Source organism: Homarus americanus, unplaced genomic scaffold, assembly GCF_018991925.1.
Source record: "Homarus americanus isolate GMGI-L3 unplaced genomic scaffold, GMGI_Hamer_2.0 scaffold32583, whole genome shotgun sequence".
NCBI classification, from domain to species: Eukaryota; Metazoa; Arthropoda; class Malacostraca; order Decapoda; family Nephropidae; genus Homarus; species Homarus americanus.
Genome location: NW_024713129.1, coordinates 9,710,916 through 9,736,669, shown reverse-complemented (window position 1 = coordinate 9,736,669; position 25,754 = coordinate 9,710,916).

Here is a 25,754-nt window from a genome sequence, read left to right as displayed (position 1 = left end):
GTAGTCTATGTTGGTTTAGTTATCAAATTGAAATATATTTAATTAGAAATTTCAGGTAGAGGTAAAGTGAATTGAAAAAGTGATGGTGAGTCCCATAGACCTGATGGCCCGTTAGGGGTAGTCCGGATACAGCACACTGTATACTAAGCCTTTGGTGTACAAAAAGGAAGTGTGGTAGGCACTGCACTCGACTGTCTTCACTTCCCAAACTGTGAACAATGAACATAGTTATTTTCACAGTTAGGTGGACGGGGGTGCTCTGGCCACGAATTAGAGACTCAGCGTTAAGCAGTGTTCCCACACAAGTCAGAATTTTATTTTCCTTGACCAAATCGCTTAAAAGGCTTCTATGCAAACTTGCCAGTGCAGCCAAAAAATCTTATGTCGAATTGAAATTCTACAGTTTACAGTGACGGTGATACACTTTAGTTTACTCTCCCCTGATCTCTTCAGTATGGGAACTACACTTAAGGATTTTATCGGTTTAACGCCTGACGATTTTATCGAGCTGCAAGCCCATGGACTGATGGGGTTAATGTGCGGCGGTGTATCACTGTCATGTTTGACCTGGTCTATGTGACCATGGGCGTGTGACAGCAAGAAGCGCAATTCTTTATATATACACACATATAGTTTCTACACTTATGGGCAACTTTTTTTTATTTTTATTATTGGGCAACTGAGAGAATAGCGTTCTCCTCCCCTAGCAATCCGACCCACCCACTTCAGAGTTGCAGTCTGTACAGGACTAACTATATTTTGGTTTGTTTAACTTCTTAAAATACAGTAAGATTTGTTAAAAAAAACAGCATGGACAACATTAAACAATAATTCAAAAGTTTTGCCCAACTTTTACTTGGCATCACAATAACTGCTGTCTAGAATCACATCAGCATTGGCATTATATCATCACTCATTATTAATGCGTAGAACCCTGGAGGGGATTACGTAAAAGGCAAAGTGTACACAAAGCAGCTTATTATAAAGAGGAGTCACAGTCAGTAAAAGTGTTGAGAGTTGCTTACAAATTTTGTCTTGTTTTCCATGACTTTCATGATTGGAAAGATTTCACAATTTTCGTTGATATTTCTATGACTGCGACTACATTTCTCTTCATATCTTTTACAGGACATTCATTGACTGAACCAAAGGAGAAGACCCGAGACACCAGCACTACTGTATAACCCAGAGGTAAGTGGAGAGTCCTGCAGTTACTCTTTGATTTTTTCTTTTTCTTACAGATCGACCTATTTTTATATTATTAATGGGGTTCTATAACTAAAGGATTTAGTAAGTTTCAATAAAATTGATCAAACAGCCTTTGAGAGAGAAAATCTTCATCAGGTTTGTTATTTTTCCTCTTGTGAGGCCACACGTGTACAGAAGTCTTCGTCATGGGTTTCAGAACATAGTGTCTGTCTATGACTTTTTTCTTTGTTGTACCTAATTGAAGAAAAAATCTTCAATAATTTTGTTACCCCTCTTATTGCTCTATCCATATATTGTATATAGATATCTTTAAAGTCGGTTGATAACTGATGGAGAGGATGCCTTTTGAATGACCGTAGGTCCACTCTTGACGAAGCACGCGGTGCAGATTATACTGTACAGTACAGTAACGTATTGATTTTTTTCCTCATGAAATATATATGATATTATGGATGATGTCTCCTCCAGATATTTTCCTATGCATGTTATGAAACCTATAAAAATAAATTTATTTCGTATTTTACCCAGTTTTTCTTGGCTCAAAAAGAAATACTCTTAAAAATAAATTAATAAGTATAAAAACGAATGGCGAATACATAATGAGAATAAAAATATGACAAACGGTAATGAATAGTAAAAACCGAACCAAGTTTGGTTGAGTTATAAGAGTGTCTCAATAAGTTACATGAAAAAACAAATTTGAGAAAAGGAGCTGGTTTTTGTGTGTATATGAACTGTTGGTGAATATTATATAAAAAATGCGTGAGATTGATGTGCTCATATAAATTTAACAAAATATTTACCCTCAGGCATTTTCCATTTGCAATTGCAACCTCACTGCTGGGGCATTCCTGGAATTATTATCTTCTTTTAAAGGAAGTTACTCAAACCCTCAACGTATTTACTATACAAATGTAATTTTACGTGTTGAAAAGGTTTTGTCCGAGAGATAATTTCCATCGTAGGTCATATTATGTCCAGAACCCCGTTATTATCTGGGTTCTGTCGCAGGGCATCCTGGTACTGTAGTCCAAAAGCCAGGGTCGATTTATTTGTGTTGGGCCGCCAAAAGGTTGGAAGGTTGATTCCAGGGTAAAAACATCTCGGGCATGCCCTAACCTAACCACACGAGTAGTGCGACGATGCAACATGCCCAAGGGAAGCACGGCAGGGCGTAATCTCACACTTGGAGGCTACTGTACCAACGAGGCAAATACACATACAACGGTGACTAAATATCTACTGAAAAAAAAGTAAAATAAATGAAGCAGCAGATATTGTTCGTGAAGACTACAGTAGAGGGTTTTAGTATTCACAAGAAAATGCTCATTACCATGTAAACGAGTCTCTTTCTTCCTTTGTCTAAAAAAAGACCGCAGGGCCAAATTATGCAGATGAGTCGGGATCATATGTAAAGAAGTTAGTGTAACTGCCTGCTAGACGTGTAGACGATAATGAAGCTATTAGTGTTTAGCTACAAATAGTGTCGTAGTTAAGAGGAATTTTTGTGCGTCACGACTGAGGTCTTCCAGCCTGTATACTTAGTCAACTCGTATACTGTATTAGACAACAACTATTGAAAATTAAGACATTATTCGTCTGTATTTCTGTACAAATGACCGTTGGTTTGCTGTAGCATCTGAATAAGGATGTAATAATAATAATAATAATACAGTAAAAAAAAAAATTCAAGTTAAGCAGCCGTCCTTGGAACACCCCACACGGACGCTCATTGAAACCAAGTAATCTCAGACAAAGAGACAAAAGTTGGGAAAAATGTGTCTCTCTAGGCTACATAGAGAACGCGAGAGACTGTATCTGGAGATGCAATACAAAGCCATGTGTCAAGATTTTCCAGGAATGGATAGAAAAGAAAGATGTTTGAACAACTGTCTCATTTGGTGCTTGTTCGGGCAGGGCTGAACACAAAGGCCCTCCCTCACGTACGCGGTCAGTGGCAGCAGAATACCTTGTTCCGGAAGTTGTTCCCACATAGACCAAAATCCCAGCGGATAAAATCCCACCAGACAATTTTTTCTTCAATAAAATCCCACCAAACAATTATATATTTGAAAAAAATATCATCACCATAAAAAAAAGGTTTGTTTTTGAGAAGCAGTTACCTGAAAGATGATATCTTAAAGGTATTTAACGTCTTCGGTAAATTAAGAAAATTTTATTACCCCCCGTAACCTAAAACCAGTAATGTATTATTATTGCTCTTCTTACACAGTAATATCAGTGCAGTACTGTTATGGTATCCATATAATTGCCTAATTATCAAAGAGCAACACAGAAATGCTATTATCCTTTAACATATCAGAATATAAATACGATAATCTAAACACTAAAAAACTGAAGTGACTTTTCCCGTGTCCGTCTGCCAGCCAATCACTGCCTTGCGACAAACTTACCCTGGGTCAAAGTTCGAGTGAACATGGTATAGTATCCATTATTACTGATACATTTAGTCTGCCGGACAATGGGAATAAGTATTGTGATGTTACCATGTTAAATTTGGTTAGCTTGTATTGATTAGGTTAGGCTTGGATCGGTTCTTGAATTAGTTACATAAGCTACGCTAATTTCTCTTTTTGGAACTCCAGGTTCATGATTTAGTTTAGTTATGTAGGTTAGGCTAAGTTATAGGTTCAGTGGAATTTAATCATACATTCGTCGACGCTTTCAACAAATCCATGAATAATGACTCGATTCCCAGGATTGACATATTAAGCTGTAATATTTTTGATAATTTTGTATAAAACTTCACAACTGGATGTTGCAATTCTCTCTGCAATTGCAATTAGGTAAATATGTCGTTTATTTCCTCAAAGGTTGTATACGGTATGTTTCGATTGTTGTCAGCGGAGTGGTCTAGCAGTCTTAAAGGAAACATAATATAAGAGAGGTAACCTGAAACAAAGGCTAATATGGCTTTTCTTTAAGGATAATATTATGTAGTAGGTTTGTAGGAGTCGCGTAATATGTTCTGTGTCCCAATGTTGTTGATCGTTGTCTGATATGTTTCTCTTGTCTTAATATTTGGTTTGTTTATTTATGGACAATAAGATACAATGCTACGAGACAATATACCTGTATGTGATTTTCTTTGAGTATTCAAGAACTTAAGCCAGAGATTATAGTTACCTATGGTAGTTCGGTCAAGACCAGTCTTATTTTCTCTCACTTATTGACTGTAGGCGTGTGTTAGTCTGATGCATATAAAATGCAATACATGTGTCGACGTGCAGCGAGTTGTCAGGAATACAAAGTGGTGGAGTTGTTCCGTAAATAGTAGTAGCTAGGCATAATGCGACGAGCCGTCAGTAGGGTGCGGAGGGGACACATCCCACGGAAATGTTCAATTTTCAGATGGCCGGAGTCACATTCCGGCGCTGTGCGGGGTCTCAAGACAGGGGCAAGTCATGGGTTTTTGAGGGGGAGTGGCTGGAGTTCACCAGACTTCCATCACCAAATTTTATGATTATATTTGTAAAAGGGTAATTTGTATCATTAAACGGGTGTTTATATCAGGTGGATGTAATGTTTGAAATGATTACCAGAAAATGGTGATTTCTATTTGTTTGTTGGTAAAACAGTCCCCTCCCATCTTTTTGTTGGGGGGGGGGGCACTGTGGAACAAGAGGATGATCGGTCCTGTTATGCGCTTGTATCATATTAGAATTGTTCATGATGTTGGGACTCATTTTTTCTAATTTACAGGATGATTACAAAGTCCATTGATGTTTGTGTTTACAGTCCCTTGGGAGTTACACATCCCAAATATTGGTTTATACTCCCTTATTCCCTGCAGTTTATAAGTGTATTCTTCACAGTGACAGACTTACTGCCTGGTGGAATTGTAAAGAACGCATCATCGACGTTCATGATGTATACTTGACAGTTCCACAGGTAAGTCGAGGAAAATGTTACAGCAAAAAGGGTGATCTTTATATTAAAGTGCAGAAAATGTTGGGCTACATACCGATGATTTGGATGTGTTTCCTCAAGGTTCTCTGTAAACACAAACATTAAGGGATCCTTTAGACTGCACTGTTAAATAAAAGCCTTGCGAGAAACTCTGATCCACTCGAAACCGTAAAAGTGGCTAATGCAACAAATAAAAATGTTGAAAACATAAAAAAAACAAGTTCAGTTTAGCACGAGTAGAAAAAAAGGAGAAACGAAAGACGCGGATAATATGAATGTTATGCGTTAGTTACACGAGGGAGGGAGGGAAGAGAAAAGTGGGAGGGAATTAACGCACCTGTGGCAACCAACTCGCAATCCTTCACTCAGCACCTACTTGGTTAAGTTTTGTTTGACTGACAAGTGACAATCTGTAACCTCAATCTGATGGAGTACTGGCATGTAAATTCCTTTATTGAACATTATATGTAATTGATTAAACTGATTAGAACTGTACAAGAAAATTGACATTATTAACTTTTAAAAGTAGGTTCACGGATATTGCATCGACTCCGCCTCCAGTCCCCTATACCGTGTACTCTTTATTAGTTTTTTTTTTTCATAATATCGTGCCAAGTTTTGCATTATTAAAGGAACTTGGGTTGATGTAAAGCTGTCACGTATGAGCCGGATACTAACACAAATTTTTGCATTATGACTCCCTAGAGCTTACACAGTTGTAATGAGTAAAGAGTTTATTTTCAGGAAGAGTATATTACTCTGCTAAATCGGACCACGTGGACCCATAAAGCTGTTTGTTTTGTTTCACCGCCGCGCAAAACTGTTGAAATTATTTTCGTGAAAAAAAGGACCAGCTTGTCGCCGCTGTTATTTTCTCATCAAGCCACTTACAGCGCTACTCAGTGCGACAACTTAATTAAAAACATCTCGCCTGAAAATCTTTGAAGAGTTAAACATTCGCCTTGAAAGTCGTCGAGGAGTAAGGTGCATTTAACTTTCTGAATCCTACCAGCAATTTTTGTCTACAAACTTTTTATCCCATTAAAACTTTTGATCTGGGAGTTCTTCGGTCCAGGAAACTTGCCTTTAAAACGCCACTTAATGGGGATTCCTCACAAAAGAACATGTAAATCCCAGAGTGTCCGCTACATGAGCGAATATTTTTATATTTGGTAAATTTTCACTTGTTGTCACGATATGAAATCGAAGTTGAAACTGTTTTTCCGACGGTTTTTTGATGTGTTATGAACGGTTTGACTACCCTCTGTAAAACAAAGACAAACTTTATGACAACAGATACAAGCTAGCCAGATTAAATCAACCAAAGCTAACAAGTTGTGTAATTGATGCACACTGGGGGCTATTTGAGGCTCACTGAGTACGAGGTTGCAATCGCCCTCGTCCGTGTTAAGGCCGTTTGTTTTGTACACACGCCCGGTCCTCTTGTGATGAGAGTCAGACCCAACTGGGTAGCCATTCCCTAATGTTTTTATCCAAGTCTTGTCAGTTGTATAATTGGTGATGGTTTAACTGGTGTTTGTGGCATTACGGTGCTTTATTCTTTCACCGTTAGCTACACCACAGTTGGTATATGACGTTTAAAAACGAATTAACATTAATATTACAAACAGTTGGGTGATTGATGCACAGTATACATAACGTTTCTCTATGTTGTTGTTACTAAAAGTTTATTATGTTGTATTTTATAATAAACGTAGTATTAGAGTTTGTCCAGTAATAGGCTGTTGTACCTCATCCATAGATATTGGCGAAGTTATACAGTCGTTTTGCAGATAATTTATCGTAATCGAATATATATACGATACTATTTGGCATCGTGTGATCAATTATGAACGTGGAGAGTAATACAATATGAAGGTAGTGTTTGTGTTGTTACATGTAAAGTGCCTGAGTACCTCCGGGGTATTACTGCCTCCGTGCTCCCCATGACTCAGCCTGTCAAGTGCACCCACCGAATGCAGCAACGATCTCGGCTGTAGCTCCCTGTTTTTTTTTGGTGTGTGACCTCAAAGCGTACGGTGTGGAATTAATATTACATTCATTACCTTGGCGCGTGCACACACACACACACACACACACACACACACACACACACACACACACACACACACACACACACACATATATATAGTATAAAGAGAGAGAGCATGACAGTGGACGGTGATGAAGACGTGTTGCTATTGGCCGCAGTACGTCACAGCGGGTAAAGGCTGGCAGGAATGAAACAAAAACATAATGTGCTTGGTGGAGAAGGATAACAATATGCAGACATAACTGTAATATCAGATTAAAACTACTATTTCATGTAATTTTCATGTAAATAATTTTCATTCAGAAAATATACTTTGTTTTGTGTATTTTTACTTTTTGGTTAGTTATGAAGAAAGAATAAAAAATGTCATAACGATCCAGAAAAAAAAATACATTAAGAGAGGTGCTTGGAAAAAAGGTCATTTAATAAGCTGCATCTCGCTGACTACTCTGTCATTTTCAGTGCTCATTTTCGCTGCTCCCATTTTGAGACTGGCAATAACCCGGGTCTCCCCATTAGAGTTTCAGCGTGACGAAAACTTAATATGATAAAATGTGATTAGACGCTTCAATTAAACGATATCGCGAGGAGGCTGGCGTCGAGAAGGGCGAGGCTGGACTGCTCCGGTTAGGGTACATGATCCCTATGGGAGTATAAGCGTCTTGAGATGCATTTTCTGGCCGAGTTATCCCGGCAGAAGATGCTCAGCGCGGCGTCCCCGGGATTATGACGAGCATGTAAATGAGCTGAGTACTTTGTATAAGTTTATTAAGTAAAAATGTAAATGTATGAAGAGCTAGGAGAGGTTAAGAGAGAGAGAGAGAGAGAGAGAGAGCATAATGAACGTATGCGCAGTAAAAATGTAAATGTATGGACAACTAGAAGAGATTCAAGGGGGAGAATATTGTGTATATTACAGCAGCCCAAAGTTCTGTCCTTTGTTTAAATGAGGAGTATTGTAGAGAGAGCTTAAGGCAGTTAAGAATGAATTATTGTACAGTATGGGACAACCCGCCTTAGGACTGTGTTGTAATGAGGAGACAGGGGCGCTGTTATGAGGGACACTCTAGTAAAAATGTAAATGTATGGATACTTAAGAGGAGGTTAAGAATAATATATTGTATTATCACAGCCCAGCTTAAAACTTTGTTGAAATAAGAAGGGGGTGTATGGACATAGTAATTTATTAACACATGAGCGAAAACATGGTAAAAATGTAAATACATACAGACGGTTACAGAAGGTTAAGAGTAAAATGGTATTATTATGATATCCAACTGGAGGATTTTGTAGACGAGACACGTTGTTTAGAGTTACGTTATATCTTTACGGGGGAAATTGAGTTAAAGATGAAAATACTTTGTGTGAATAACTACATCACCTCTTAAAGTGAGATGTGTTGAATTGGCAGAGTAACCATTAACAGCAAGGTATTGGCTGTGGTTAACCCCCTCCCCTCCCCCCAGCAGGATCCGGTTCTTGAAATTAGTGTCTGCAGGAGTCAGGTCTGTGTAGCTTGTATATATAATTGCCATCTGATTAAACCAAACTTAATCCAAACGTAACATGACAATCTTCTTGGGTTTGATTAATATTGTAATTCACACACTGCGGCCCACACGTATTACGTGTAGTGACCATATCAGCCGGTTATTGTGTATACAGCCTATGTATACCCGACTACATGTTGAGGACAGTATTTAAACGCAGTTCTATGTTGTACTCTTATGTAACGTCAACTGGGTTGTTTATATTGTGATACAAAACTTTTATGGTTTGTAGGGTTAGTTGTGAAGGCTAGGTTAGTCTTTGCTACCACCAGTTGCTGTTTTGTCTTGACTGATAACAACAGCGATGAGTCAACAAAGTTTGAACCAGACAACTGCAGGATATATATTGTTTATTTTTTTCTTATATGGAAGAACACAAAATTAGTCAGTGAATCTCCCACTCGGTCTCTCCAGTGACTAGTGTGGCGGCGTCAAGTATCGCACACAGATTGAGACAAGTCAGGTGTATCCCCATTTTTGTCTGGATATTTGTGATTTTTTTTTTCCACAAGGTGTTGGGATTTCGTTATTCTGAAAAGTGAGAGTGACCCTCGTAAGTTAGGGGCAGTATGGATACAGCACACTGCACACTAAGTCTTTTAGGGTACACCAGGAGGCAGCGTGATGGCATCTGTGCTCGACCACCTTCACTTTCTCCTGGGCGAGAACCAGGATCCCAAATTACGCTAAGCGAGCGCTGTATCCACTCGCCTACTACTAAAGTCTAGTTACATAGCTGCGATCTGAACCTTTACCAACAGCCCGTCCTCAGACCAATAAATGCGCAGCTCATGTTGTCCCCCCTGTGAGGGCGGCGAAGGATAAATACAGGAACCTGCAAATATTGATATTCGCCAACTTTTACCGAAGGGAGGAAAGTCCACAATGGCCCCCATCTCCACTTTGACATCACAAATGTCAACACACTTCCCCGCGCGTTGCATTGTGGGATGGAACGTGGACGAGGGGGAGGATGTGTAAGTCTGCCATTAGCTGGAAGTAGCATTTGTTTACTTTAGGGATGTCAAGGCGTCTTACCGAGACCAGCGTCCGCCATACTGATTTCCACATGTCTTAGCGTTTGTTGTCTCCCAAATTATTATATATTTGTCTTCGTTCGTTAGCGCCCTAACTAACACTCTCCTCACTTATCTAAAAGAAGTTTTGTTGAATATCGCCGGAAATAGTCCTTATAGAACTTCTTGAACTGTATAAATAATACTGTAGTTGAATTATATTGTTCTCTCAGTGATTACGTCATAGTTGTTACAAAAATTTTTTTGGGTCTGATGAGTAGGTATACGGGTTTATACTTCGTTGTGTTGTGTTGGACATACGGATAACACAACTTCAGCTTTTGGGGTCATGTTGTTGGGTATACAGGCAAAACAACGTTCCGGTTTATGTTATTGGATGTACAGGTTAATAGACCAAAATGAACACTTTCCGGCCCCCCTGCTAGAAATTATGAGATGCGCTGCACGTGTCTCCCGCCGGAGTGATTTTGTGAGAGTAAAATGACGTCATATACAGAGATTGATGTCGGTGTCTGTTCCATATCTTGAGATGGATATAGTGAGAAGCTATTTTACCGTCACACTTACTACGTTAATATTGAATGAAGTCAAGAATAACACGAATTATAGAGATTATGTTTCAATACTGCGCCTCAGCAACAAAGATCTTGAAAATTGTATTCTAGACATTAACATTGATACCATGATGTATTACTACTCTTCAACAACTACTTAAGACCTTTAACTACGTATTTTAGATTAGTAAATGCACTATAGTCATTATCAATCAAATATTATATAAGGGAGATTCATCACTGGTTTATGACAGCGAACAACCCACTCCAACCAACGAGAGATGAGATAATGACCAGGTTTATCGAGTGATGATGTGGTTTGTTCACTGTGTGTTGAGTCTGGTAGTATTTGATTGCTGTAAGTCGTATAGGTAGGAGAGACTTAGGGAACAGGATTGGTCTTGTATTGTTGTAAGTTTTAAGTTAGGTAGGAGGTTTAGATACTGTATGAGAAAGGAATGTTCGTAGACCCGAGAGAGAGAGAGAGAGAGACTAAGAAGCTAATATAGAGAGACTGGAAGACGGATAATGAAAAAAGCCAAGAAGTTGAGAGTGAGAGAGAGGGACAAAGAATGAGAAGGAGAGAAAGATATAGTGAAACCGTGAATTGAAAAGAAAAAAAAATGTGTGCATCATGACAGATAGCCAATGTTTTTTAGCGCTGATTGTAATTGGACGGCAGCAGACTGGCTGGTCGAGAGCGTATGATGTGCACAACTGATCAATGGGAATTTTTCATGCCAGTGTGTTCGGATGAGAGCTCCAGATAATAGAATAGCCTATCCGCTTTTACTCGATTTTTTGCAGACAGTATTAAAGGTGACGGGTCTTTATGGGCCCCCCCCAAAAGAAGTGATATTTGTTATTGTTTCAACCTGTATAATTGTATTTCTGTGATCACATGAAGATTAGCTACCCCAGTTTATTTCATCTGATATTAAGCACCCTAATGGTACCTGGTGGGACTTGATTATAGGTTAAGTATGGTCAGCGTTAGGCTGGTTAGGTTAGGTTAAGTATGGTCGGCGTTAGGCTGGTTAGGTTTGGTTAGGTTAGGTTAAATATGGTCGGCGTTAGGCTGGTTAGGTTAGGTTAGGTTAAGTATGGTCGGCGTTAGGCTGGTTAGGTTAGGTTAGGTTAGGTTAGGTTAAGTATGGTCGGCGTTAGGCTGGTTAGGTTAGGTTAGGTATGGTCGGGGTTAGGATGGTTTATCTTCAGGTGAAGTAAGCTGGAGAGGCTAATCTTCATGTGGTATTATTTCTGTATTTATATCAGTAACTATAAACGATTTTTTTTGTATAATCTTAATCATAGCAGCCCGATAAGTGGGTGTTCTCTGGAAGAGTTTTCCCTCTGGATCCGGTAATTGGTCAAGTGAGTCCCATTCCTAACAGGGTCCACCCTTAATAGGCCCCTAACTTGACCTAACTTAATCTAAGCTAACCATTATGATTAAAATCGAAATCTATTAAGGCCCAGTGTTAATGGGCCCCAAGGTTAATGGGCCCCAACGCTAATGGGCCCCAAGGCTAATGGGCCCCAATCTTACGGGACCCATTCGTAATGGTAGGCATAGGATGGGGCCTGTTAGGACTGGGGCCCAGTTGACCTGCAGGCCCTGACACTAACCGTATCCCTCTAGCTGTGACCATTTGTGACAGACGCCTAACAAACCTCAAAACTCAATAAACCTTTTTCTCAACTGTCTGCAATATTTTTCATCTTTCTCCGCCAACCTTTCCAGACTCGAGTGTTTGAGTGGACTGTTCGTTGCCGGCACGGCTCGTGTCATTTTGTGAAAAATATGTACTTTCAGTACACGTTACTTGTACTGCGTTTACGATGTAATGACGGTGAGTGCCGCTGTTACATGCGCATTTCATTGCAATTGTTATTGGACATAGAGCTAATAATGTACATAGATCCTGAGTAATGTTCGTATACTGTTGCTGTGTTGAAATTCCTCCTTCTGTACTGTATATACGGTATAGGTGTGTGTACCTCTACTGTCGGGTCTGGATGAATAAAATTAAATGGATTTTATTTTTTTAGATATACAATTTTACGAGAAGATGTGTGACCTATTTGAGTCATGTGGTTAGTACCGGAGGGTGAAGGTAGTGGTGCTGACCCTGAGAGCGTCGTGGTAACCATAGTGACGGTGTAGCTCCTCTGTGAGGCGGAGTTTACGACTCTCTCCCACCTGTTACAACCCTCCTCATCCCTCATGCTGTCCTTTAAAACCTGTACTGTACACTGGCTCACCTCCAGGTGTTCTCTCTTACAAGTGTCACCAAAGGACTTGTTAAGATCCTCGTGTGTCTAACTGTTCCCCATAAAAGTCATTTAAACTACGACGTAAACTGCTTCTCAGTTACCTGTTATTTTGTATTTGATATCATCATTGCATCCGTACAGTTAGTTCGCAGTTGATTATTATTGCGTACTCAAAACACCTCCAAGTCATTCGGGCCTCCCCCACACTGTCTTTAAAAATGCCTCGTAAACTGGTCTACAGTCTACCGGCCCCCTCTCACAGTTATCAAAAGTGTCTCGTAAACTGGTCCACAGTCAACTGTTACTTCGTACCCAAAGTATCACCAGAAGGTCTGTACGGTTGATTAACCTTGCTGCTCTTTCTATCCGAGATTGCTTCATACCACGTCTTTCAATCTGCCAGTAGAATGTCAACCCAACAGGTCCTCTCGACCTCTGACCGCCATAAACAAGATCTGGTCGAGTGATCTTGAGACGGGTCGGTCTTCCCCTCGCCTGTAGCCTCGGCGATGAGAGAAAAAAGAAGTTCCCAATTACAGCTAGAAACTTGGGTCCCAACTTTAGACGTCATCCTGGGGCTTTATACCACGACGCTGACAGTGGGGGTGCACTTGAACTGACCTACCAAGTCATGCTCCAATTACCCCCAAAGGACTCCTGTGTCTCTGGCCTGGATTGACTTGGAGTTACTGCAGAAGACGTGGGAGGGGGGGGGGCATCATCCTGTGAGGAGTCTGGAGTCTCAATGGCTCCTACATTAAATATTTCGCCCGTAACTTTTTCAGAGCAAAAGGACATATTTAGTTACCTCGAGGTCTTCTTTTAGTGCATTTTAGTTGCAACGTTTATGCTTAAAAATTTAAATAAGAAGTCAAATGCATTTGCGTCGTATTTTTGACTGCCTTGTTTGTGTTGATGCTTTCCACGAGCCACCTTTGGAGCCTTTTCCACGTAGCATATTAAGTAAAGAAATAGTAACCTATGAATCTCGACTCAGGACTGAATCTCGGTGACTGCGTGGGCCAATCATGCCTGTCGAGTTTTTGTTTTTCTTCAGATACTTTCTTTCTTGTTTCGGCTCTAAATATCGAGAGTTAATGTGGGGAGCAGCTGAAGCAACCCATCTCATCAAGCTTTCTATTATATACTTTACTCTTTTTGGCTTTCCGATTTTTTTTTCCTATTTTTTTTTTCCGTTTCGTCAGTGTGGTAGTAATTAGCAGGTTGTACTTAGAGTGTCCATTAGTTCTGGTGCCTTTACCAAGACATGGGAACTCATGACACGGTATATATCTTCGTTGATTTCTCAGATGATTGTCATTTTCTTTTTCCATAACTTTTCGTTTCCCCCTTTTTTGTGTTTTCTTCTCGTTCCCCGTGTCTTCTTCTTCTTCTTCTTCTTCTTCTTCTTCTTCTTCTTCTTTTCACCTCGTTTTCCGTGGCTTTCAGTTTTATCTTTACTCTGTGCTTTCTCCTTATTCTCTTTGATTCTCTGCTTCTTTTCTTTTTCTCTATGCTTTTATTTTTCATTCTCCGTGACTTTCTGTTCCTCTCTCTTGGGGATGGTTTGTTTTTCAAGCTTGTTTGTGTTTACTTGGGCGTTGCGTTAGTCTTGTTGGTGTAGGAATTGCAGAGTTGGTATTTTAGCCGTGATTAGTATAAGGCCTGGTGAGTACGATGACTTTACCCCTTGAGTACGATCCCGGCCTTTGAGTACGATGACTTTACCCCTTGAGTACGATGACTTTACCCCTTGAGTACGATGACTTTACCCCCTTGAATACGATGACTTTACCCCTTGAGTACGATGACTTTACCCCCTTGAATACGATGACTTTACCCCTTGAGTACGATGCCTGCTTTTGAGTACGATGACTTGCTTGAGTACGATGGCAGGAAAAATGGGCAGCAACTTGACCTAGCCATTAGGGATAAGGGACCATTAACATAGGGGTCTATTATGACTGGGCCCATCAAAATCGATCCCTATAGGCCTGGGGTCCATTAACACTGGGCCCTATTAACGTGTCACCTTTTCATGTGTTAGCCTCTGCGTATTGCGTTAAATTGTTGTCATCGTCGTCCTCTCCTCCTCCTCCTCCTCCTCCTCCTCCTCCTCCTCCTCCTGTTCTGCCAACCTCTCGCCACCCTCTCTTACATCTGTTCATCTCCCGCTTCTCCCCTACCCTTCTCTCTCTACCTCCCCCTCCTCCTCCTCCTCCTCTTCGTCTACTCGAGGGAGAATGCAAGAGTAGCGAATAATTGGTCAAATTAGTGGAGTGGGGTGGGCGGGTGGACAGGCGGGAGGGATGTGACACGGGGCGCAGTAACTCCACTCCGGCCCGCCATCAACTCTCTCTCTCTCTCTCTCTCTCTCTCTCTCTCTCTCTCTCTCTCTGTTACGCATCTTTTACCGACTTGTTGTTATACGCATTTTAAGTTTTTTTTTTAATGAACAGGTGTACAATAGGTACTGCGGAATCCAGTTACAGTTATATATATATTTAAATTGTTTCCTTTATACAGGTGTGATATATATATGTTTGGGGAGGTGATTGGTGCAGTTGGATCACCATTTCAGTTTGGTGATATTTTAAGAAAGTTTTGTGTTATAAGTTATTTATAGATTTACTGTGATTTTACGTATTTGATGTAAACCTGTAAAATATTCTCATCTTAAAGTATAAACATGGTAAGGTATACACATCGTTAAGTATATTGTATATATTCTGAATGTAAGTAACGTCAAGGTACTTAAATTTATCTCAGGCAGTACTCAGTTTTATTTTCATTACTGCATTTGTGTTGCTGACTTCGGAACAAGAGTACAGACACACACACATACAGTACCTCAAAATATTGAAACTATTAACATTGCATATTACACTAAACAGCATCAATATATGTAATCAGGTACACATGGCCATTAGTGGTATATATTATTAATACTTATTATCAGTACACTCAGGCCAACATTATACATTGTTAGGAATCAGTGTACATCAGTAGGTCACATCATTATATAGTATGTACACAAAATAAGTAGAACACCAAATTTTACACTATTCAGGATCATTTTACACTACTTGGTACACTTTACGTTGTATACATAATGCGCATTGTTTTAAGAGTGTACATCATTTATTTAGAATCAGCGTACATAATATTTTTACTAGATTAGGCTACACCACCTTGAATAGTTTGCACACACGATGTATTATAAAATTGTATATCATTCAGCATCACTGTTTATTATGATGTACATGCTAATATGTACACGCATAAGGACGTGGTTTATTCAGGTGCACTTTACCTTGTACACAGGATCAAAGAGTTATAAACGCACACATTGAGTCCTATAATTTCCTATATGATCAATATATCTACAGTATGCCACAACGTAAATCACCGATATGAACTACGCTACACATTGTTCGCAAGATAAATCTATTTTCATCTGAATGTGCATATAATAACTATGAATAAAACAGGAAATGTGGCTAGCAAGTGATATATGGCATTTTTGCAATATCTATCGTCTGTGGTGTCAGATTGTTTCTTGTGAAATGTGAACGGATAGTTTTTTGATCGTGTATTCACTTGACAAGGGTGGCACACATACTGCAGTTATGTCCGATTACACTGTTGACATGTTTAAAGGGAGTTAACAAGCTATGGAAATGTGCAGTGTCGGGTATTGTGTTGGTAGTGAGGTGTGATGTGTTGGTAGTGTGGTGTGATGTGTTGGTATGTGGTTTGGTGTGCTGGTAGCGTGGTGCGGTGTGCTGGTGGTTCCTCCCGACAGGTTCCGGCCGCTCAAAATATGCAAGTTGTATTACGCGGGTTTTCTTATCCTGTTTCCGTCAAAAGCTGTCTGAATTCCCAGTAACTTGGGGGTAGGAGAGGGTTCTAATTCCTGGCAGAAAGGGGAATTCCCACAAACTTAAGCAATTTTTTCATTTTATTACAGTTTTTAGCTGAGCATGAGTGTTCACGTTAACTTGGGGTGAGGGATTTTCCAATATTCTAACCTAAATGAGATTCCCGGTAACTTTGGTAAGGGAGATGCATTTGGATTTATAGCAGAATATCCCGCTGAATAATAGAGATTTATTTTGGTTTCTAACATAAAAGGGGAATTCTTGCTAACTTGAGCAGGGTGAAAGGTGACGGTCATTATTACCTATACGGTGTGTTATATTGACGGGTATAGACAAGTGTTGATGTCAATTCTCGATCGGTATAGAGTATGTAGTTGTGTGTGTTAGATGCTGGGATTATGTATAGTATATCTCAACCTCGAATATGTTGAAAGTAGGCGTATGAAGAGGCGTGTGTTGTTAATTATAGGCAGTTATAAGTGGATAATTATATGAAGTCACTTGTATTATTTAAAGGTAAATTGACAGGGATAATTAATGTGTTGTGTTGCATCATGGGGAGAGAGACTTTGGGTAGGAGAGAGACAGGAATTTTTTTTACTTGATTTTTTTTTTTTTTTGTCACAGCTGGGAGATATATACGTCATGACCACCTTAATACCCCCCTCTCTCTTTTTCCTCGTTATAAATCCGTGTAGCGATATCGTATCTCTATGTCTTGGCATTTTTACCCCAGTTTAACACATTTTATTTTGACTTTAACACAAATTAACACATTTTTTTGGCTTTATAATACAACTTAATCCTATTTTGGGGGGTTAGGTTAGGTTAGGTTAAATTTGGTTTTATTAGGTCATGTTAGGTTATGCTGGGATAGGTTAGCGTTACGGTGTTTGATCATCAGTTAAGATAAGATAGGGGGTGCCTAATCTTCATGTGGACCAACTAGTGGAATCGGAATCAGTATGGAGATTGAGGTTGTTTACTGAATTACATCACAGGTGTAAGAGTCCGTCAAGATCATGGCGAACACAGCCAGGTTGAGGTATATTCTTCCATTTATGTCTTCCGGGAAATCTTGGGAGCGGAAAGAGGAGGGTGTCTCTCAGGGCCAGAGTATCCCCGCTACCTTTGTGAACTGCATACCTAAACACGCCCACCAAACTCCCTCTAGAAATTGGAAGATGGAATACTACGTCAGCCACTGTTGTTTATATATAAATATGTGTGTGTGTGTGTGTGTGTGTGTGTGTGTGTGTGTGTGTTTGTTTGTGCGTGTGTGTCTGCACGAGAAACATACTGTAGGTGCAAGGAAATTGACCGCTTTAAAATCCCCAGCTTAAGCGTTATGTTATAATCCATTATTATAACAGAATAGGAAGTAAAAACCTACACAGCTTTCCTTTTCATTTCACACATTAATTATTTTACCAAGTATTTAACTCATTATATTTAACTTTGCTCATTTATGTAACAGATTTTAACAATATGGATAAAATCAATGAATGTGTTGGATAAAGAAGGGAATAGGAAAGTGGGTGATGGAGAAGGAATAGAAGGGATAGGAGGAAGACCAAAACTGACTGTGAAGATAAACGAGTATGAAATATATATTTGATGATGGTGAATAATAATAGTGATGATAATAATAATAATAAATAATACTTACAGTACAGTATATCAGTAGTGAGGTTAATAAACACGACAGGGACCATTCTATTTCCGTCGACACAAAATGATAATAATAATCAGACGAAGATGGACACATACTAAAGAAAAACAACCCGGAAGATGACGACAAATATATATACTTTTTTTTTCTGTCTTCGTAGCTCAAGGAATCCCAGACAGCACCATTAATTAAAAATACTTTACCGTAAAATCCGATTAATTTCCTGGTAAGTTTTGAGAAGGAACCATTGGCGCGAACACTGCAAAACTTAGGTAGGGATTTTTACCTTGCTCTCTTTAATACACCACCAAGAAGTTGAACAAGACGACAGGAGTGGTTGGGTGGGTGGGTAAGATTGGGGCCCTATGTTCCATTGGGCCCCAAAATAATCATTAGCAAAGCTGGAGATGCAAGTTAGAGGGGCCTTAATTTCTACTGGGCCCCCGATTCATAATAAGCCCAGCCTAATCTGACAATTAGGACGGGGCCCATTAGGACAGAGACTTGCCCCAAGAAGTTGAACAAGATGGTTCCACAGGACTATAGTCTGTTTATTATGGTTAACTTTTCAACATTAAATACTAATTAATTCTTTTTTGTTTAACATTTCAGCATTATTACTAATTATTTCTTCTCTTGATTAATATTTGAACATTAAATACTAATTAATTCTTCTCCTGGTTAAACGGTACAAAGTTAAAATCTAGAAACAAAAACACCCATTAGTTTCCACTTTAATCTTGGACTAGTAAGGTAATTAATTCTTCCCCTGTGTAATATTTCAACCTCACACACTAAGTCTTCCCTCACTTAAGTCCCCAGCATTATTATACAGTATATGGTGTGTTATTACGTACAGGAGAGTCGTGTGTGTTGTAATAACCATGGCGGACACTTGTTATGAAACGTGGCAGATAATCTTCATATTTTCTTCAGTAAATAGACTCCCAATCTGCATGTTTTAGCCGCCTGGGAGAGACGGCGTCAGCTTCTTGAGTTAAAAAAATGTAGGCACTGAAAAATCTTTTGAAACTGGTGTATGTATATATTTGGCTAAATAAAATCCACGTTTTTTTTTTTTTTACATGAAAAACGACAACTCCAAATAGTTTTAGTAGCGTCGGCGGAGTATGTTTCATAAAAATAAATAAACATAAGTAAAAAATATGAAAACTAATTATAAAAGTGTTAAAAAATATTTCGTAAAAAAAAAAGCGTTATCTTTGACGTTGAATTTAAGCCTACCACATACAGTATATCGCCTTTTTTACCCTCACTGGTCTAATAGCCATGTACTGTACTGTACACATGTACTCCTAAGATGTCTAAAAAAAAGTATACACAGCCTCACATATTTTCGTCACACGTACATGAATTTTTACATTACAACAGCAACATTCTCCTCACTTGTTGAAATCATAATTTGTATAACCTTGAAATAGTTATATGTTCAATGATAACTATATGTAATGTAATTCTGCCATCACCACGGAAATTTATATGAGCCAGTGTGTATACATTTTACTGAGACGTCTTGATATTTCATGTATTTTTTTTCCCATTAGGTTAATTTTCCTGTACGTCTTGTCTTAACAGTGTTCTCGACGTAAACCCTTGAAAAAAAAACCCTCATGAACCTCTAAGAAAAAAACAAAAAACAATGCGTATCCGAGAAGGTTTATCGCCAAACAGCTGACAGTTTTATTATAGTGGAAATAAGATTAGTGTTTGGACGTGTTTTATTAAGGCGACATGACTGAGAATAGGTGTGGTTAAGAAATAGTGTGTTTTACAAGCTTAGTGTGACGTGGTTAAGAATAGGTTGTGATTTACAATTAAAATGACGTGGTTAAGTTTAAGTGTGTGTTACAAGCTTTTAAAGTGATATTGCTGAGTTATATGAACACCACGCACACATTTACACACGCTCGCACACGATGCTTGAAATTAAATCAGGATTATTTTTTTAGATTAATTTGCACTTTTTGTATATTTTTTTTAATAATCTCCGCTGTAAGCTGCTTGTAATTTATTAAGGAGAATGAGTTTGTATGTGTGGGAGGAGAGGGAATGTGTGTGGGAGGAGAGGGAATGTGTGTGGGAGAGCAAATATGTGAGTGGGAGGAGAGGGAATGTGTGCGAAGGGAAAGGGAATGTGTCAGAGTGTTTGTTTATGTGAGAGGGAATATGACACATTCACCCCCCCCCCACATTCACTCCCTAACACACACTCACCCCCACAACACACACTCACCCCCACAACACACACTCACCCCCACAACACACACACACACAGGCAGAAGCTCCTCACGTACACACCCACAATATCATTTGCATACTCTCCTTTGGTAGCGGGAGGGAGTAATCAGTGGAGTGGCCCTGGCTGACTGGTTGACTGACTGACTAGCAGGGAGGCTAGATAACTGGCTGGGAGACTGGTTGACTGAGTGGGTGGCTGGTCGTGAGACTAGTTAATTGATTGAATCTTTGGGAGACTGGTTGACTGGACAACTGGGTGACTGGCTAGCTTACTAATTGACTGGGGGACTGAGTGACTGACTGGCTAGGAAACTAACTGACTGATTAATAGGCTGGTTGATTATGCTCACTGGTTACCTGATTGGCTGGGTGACTGACTGGTTGGCTGTGTGACTACAAACTGGGCGACTGGTAGAGTGGCTGACTGGTCTCTCTGCAAACTTTAACTCATTCATTTGCTTCATGTCTTTTGGGGGAAAATGTGTGAATGTTAGATGATGAATGTGTGTGTGTGTGTGTGAAGACGTCCATGTATACGCTTCGGCTGTGTATACTTAGCCAAACCACAACTAGTAACACCTTTATTTTCCATCTTTTTTTTTTACGCCATTAAAGTTTTTATTAATTTTGATACTTTTAAAATTATCTTATATATTTACCTCATTTGAATCCCATACAAAACAACAACAACAACCACAACAATAACAACAACCACAACAACAACAATAACCACAACAACAGCAACAATAACAACAACAACAACAACAACAACAACAACAACAACAACAACAACAATAACAACAACCACAACAACCACAACAATAACAACAACAACAACAACAATAACCACAACAATAACAACAACTCGGGTTCTTCAAATTTTCGCAGTTTTAACCAAATTGGATCCTCAAGATGGAATTGAAGAGCCGGGTGTTTACATATTCCTGAACTTTTAAGTGGATTGCATTCAAACTACGTATACAGTTTGTGAGAAAAAGGCCTTTCCTCTCTGATTATGTGAACTTGTTGAAGAATATATCTCTTTTTAAGTTGAACCAGCGAGCGGGAGTATAAGATATACAGTATACTAATGTAGTTTATTACTTGGTCTTAATGTCAAATGTATACGCTGAGCTGAGTCTACTGGCCAGTGTATGTATTAGTATTTTTCTTTTTACTTTCTGTTTTGAGATGGACCAGTTGTATTTATGTATATTCGTATAATACAGTATATACACAGGTTACTTGTGTATATTCTTAAGAGAGAATATCTTTCCTGTAATAACCATAGGGATAACACAGGTGATCTTTACTTAGTTTACCGGTGGGTTAAGATCATTTCATTTTGTTTATATATTTTTTGAATGGATAATTTCTATTGTTTTTATTATAGTTATACATGAGTCAAATTCTGTGTGTTGAATCTTAATGCAGTAGATATATTTTCTCTTTCCTAACTAGCTAATGAAAGAGTATTTTTTGGGGTTGAGCCTTTACATAATATACAGAGGACAGTAACTTGATAATAACTTGTTTTTTTAATGTAGAAATAATTTTAAACGGATTCATGGAGTAAAATAGGTGGATATAGTTTTTTTTATCTCTTTTAGACTGTCACATATTAATTAAATTCTCTTTTCAATGGTGAATATCTGTCGAGTGGAAGCAACTGTTGTGACGTATACTGTATATCGGTATATTTTTATACTTTCCTATATCGCTATACTGTATATGTATACTGTAGTTAATTTTGTTTTATTTTAAGGTAAATTTGTTGTATCATTGGTTTATGTTATTTATTATAGACCGTAGTTTTATCTGTAATGGAGAATAACTATTAAGGGTCATTGAGAGACTGTATGTCATTTAACGTCATTCTTATGCCAAATAATTTTCGGTACAGTATTTATAAATCGGGTACTTATTTTATCTCTATAACTTAATAGACCAGTTCATTATAGTGTTTGTATAATTTAAATGCATTAACAGTACGGTATATTTACAAGTAAGAATTTATTACTGTTTTTACAAGTGAGAAGTGAGGACTGTTTTTATATGTGAGAAATGATGTTTATCTTTAAAATTCTTTAAGTAATTACTGTATACAGTATTTATAAGTGAGAAGTAGTAAATGATACTTTGAAGTTGGAAAATAATTACTTAATAACTTAATAACTATGCCCTTATAAATTGATAGCTACTGTACCACGTAAACTGATCATTACAGTTCCACTTAAAACTTATAATAACTGTACCATTTAAAGTTGGCTAAAGGCGGGTTGAGGTAGTTATTATCTGTAACTATATGTGAAACGCCTTGTATGTGTGTGTGTGTGTGTTTTCATTATGCATTTTTACGGTTTCGAAGATAGAGAACTACAATTAGGTAAGAAGGTGCGTGTGGCCTAGGTCGTGCAATATATCCTGCCCCCTAGGAGGGGCGGGGGCCGACCACTACCCCCCATCTGCGAGTCGGATGCATTTCCACAGTTTTGTAGACAAAGGGCAGAAATTTGGTAGGGAGGTGTGGGTGGCTGGGGGGTGGTCGTGCACCATCTCCTGTCCCCCCACCCTGGGTAACTCAACCAGTTGGTAATATAGTTCACTGTTGGGTAATGAGGCGAACACCAGGTAATGGGAATTAACGCAGTAATTAACTGATAGTATTTTACAAGTGGGTGGAGGATCAGAGGGACATGAAATATTATGAAGGATTAAATAAAGGATTATGATAATGGTATATATATATATATATATATATATATATATATATATATATATATATATATATATATATATATATATATATATATATATATATATATATATATATATATATATATACTGTATAGAGAGAGAGAGAGAGAGTATGGTGTCTCAAAAACAAAATTGAAACGTTAGTGGGAACCCTTAAAAAGTTTCTTTTTGATGAAAGATAATTTCTGTGAAATTTTCAAGTAGATTGCGGGTGATTTAGGGGTCGCCCACTAATGTACGGTTCCTGACACATGCAATAGAGATGCTTCCGTAGCCTCTGCACACAAGCGATGGGTCGGTTCTGGCTGACGAGTTACAGTTGGGGGAGGGGGAAATAGTAGCAATACGGTGAGGGAGGTAGAGGTAGTGGACATGGGTGGGGTTGAATTAGGGGGACAGCAGGTGGAGGGTAGGTGCCATATCAGCCTTTTCTTAACTGGATCATTTAGTCCTAACCTTGAGAGTCAGAGCGAAGAACGTGAGTTAGGGTCTGGCAGGTGATCTAGCAATAAGTGTTGTATTACTGAGGAAGGTGTTCCACGTTACAGTTCCCACGGGATGGTTCATGAAGAAAATCTTGTCTTTGGATCAAACATATTAAATCATTATGGCCGCGATGTGTGAATCTAAGCAAACTTTATTAATAATACAAGTTCGTAATATCACAAAGGTTTTATTTATGTTATTTAAGTGTCCCTATTCTCACAGGGCCAACGCCGTCTCGGATACAACAGAACCAGTCGGTAATTGCCGAACAAGGTCGTAATGTCAGCAGTTAATCCTAGCCAAAGTAAGGGTGTGAATAACAAGAGTGCTATGAATAGTCTCTAATGTGAAAATGTATTGTTAATAAGTCCACCCACTGAGCACTTATCCCATATAAAACATTAAAAAATAAGTTTGTTTAAACTCAAAGAAAATTTTCCACCCTGAACGAGATGTGAGAAGTCAAATTCCGTCTTTATGAGTATACTTGAGGTTAGAGAATAAAATGTTTGAACGTTTATGTGGTGGTAAGAATGTGTGTGTGTGTGTGTGTGTGTGTGTGGCTCACTTTTCCTCTCATAAAGGTATATTTACGTGGATCTGACGGTAAGGTATTAGGACAAGAATGAGGCTCAAATGTCTGTTATACTATTGCTGGTGTTGCGTGGGGTAGACTGGGGGTTAACTGTTGCTAAGTCGTATTTCTCTAATCATCACCTTATGTCTCACTGAAGAACACTGTATCGACGTTTCGCATCATAAACTCATAAGTGAATTGCTTTGGCATATCAAGAAATTTGTAAAATCAGTGTAACATATTCTCTTCAGGAGGTGAGTCATACTCAACCCTACCGCACACCCTCTACCCTTAACCCCTCTCCCTTACCCTAACCCTCCCACCCTTACCCTAACCCTTCCTCCCTTACCCTAACCCTTCCTCCCTTACCCTAACCCTTCCTCCCTTACCCTAACCCTTCCTCCCTTACCCTAACCCTTCCTCCCTTACCCTAACCCTCCCTCCCTTACCCTAACCCTCCCTCCCTTACCCCTCCCTCCCTTCCCTAACCCTCCCTCCCTTACCCTAACCTCCCTCCCTTACCCTAACCCTCCTCCCTTACCCTAACCCTTCCTCCCTCCCTAACCTCCTCCCTTACCCTAAACCCTAACCTTCCTCCCTTACCCTAACCCTTCCTCCTTACCCTAACCCTCCTCCCTTACCCCACCCTCCCTACCCTAACCCTCCTCCTACCCTAACCCTCCCTCCCCCTAACCTAACCCCCTCCTCCCTTACCCTCCCTACTCCTAACCCCCCCCCTCCTAAACCTAACCCTCCTCCTTACCCTAACCTCCCCTCCTAACCCTCCTCCTTACCCTACCCTCCCTTACCCTAACCCTCCTCCCTTACCCCCCCTTCCTCCCTTACCTAACCCTTCCTCCCTACCCCTAACCCTTCCTCCCTTACCCCTAACCCTCCCTCCCTTACCCTAACCCTCCCTCCCCTTACCTAACCCTCCCTCCCTTACCCTAACCTCCTCCCTTACCCTAACCCTCCTCCCTTACCTAACCCTCCCTCCCTACCCTAACCCTTCCTCCCTTACCCTAACCCTAACCTTCCTCCCTTACCCTAACCCTTCCTCCCTTACCCTAACCCTCCTTCCTCCCTTACCCTAACCCTCCCTCCCTTACCCTAACCCTTCCTCCCTTACCCTAACCCTCCCTCCCTTACCCTAACCCTTCCTCCCTTACCCTAACCCTTCCTCCCTTACCCTAACCCTTCCTCCCTTACCCTAACCCTCCCTCCCCTCTCCCCCAGCCAGACGCGAGCAGTGTGCAGGGGCTACGACAGTGTCTATTTCCTGCGGCCGGAACCGTACATCTGGGAGTTTATTTTGATGTATCTTGGCGTGATATTGTTGTAGTTGTTGTAGCTATTATTATTGTTATTATTATTATTATTAACTGTACTTTGAGGATAGTTGTAGACATGGTGGACATTTATTGTTGGCTGTGGATGTCTTGACTGACTGTTAATTATCTCTGTGCTTCAACAACTAAGGTCTTTTTTCAACAATTAAGTTCATTTAGCACG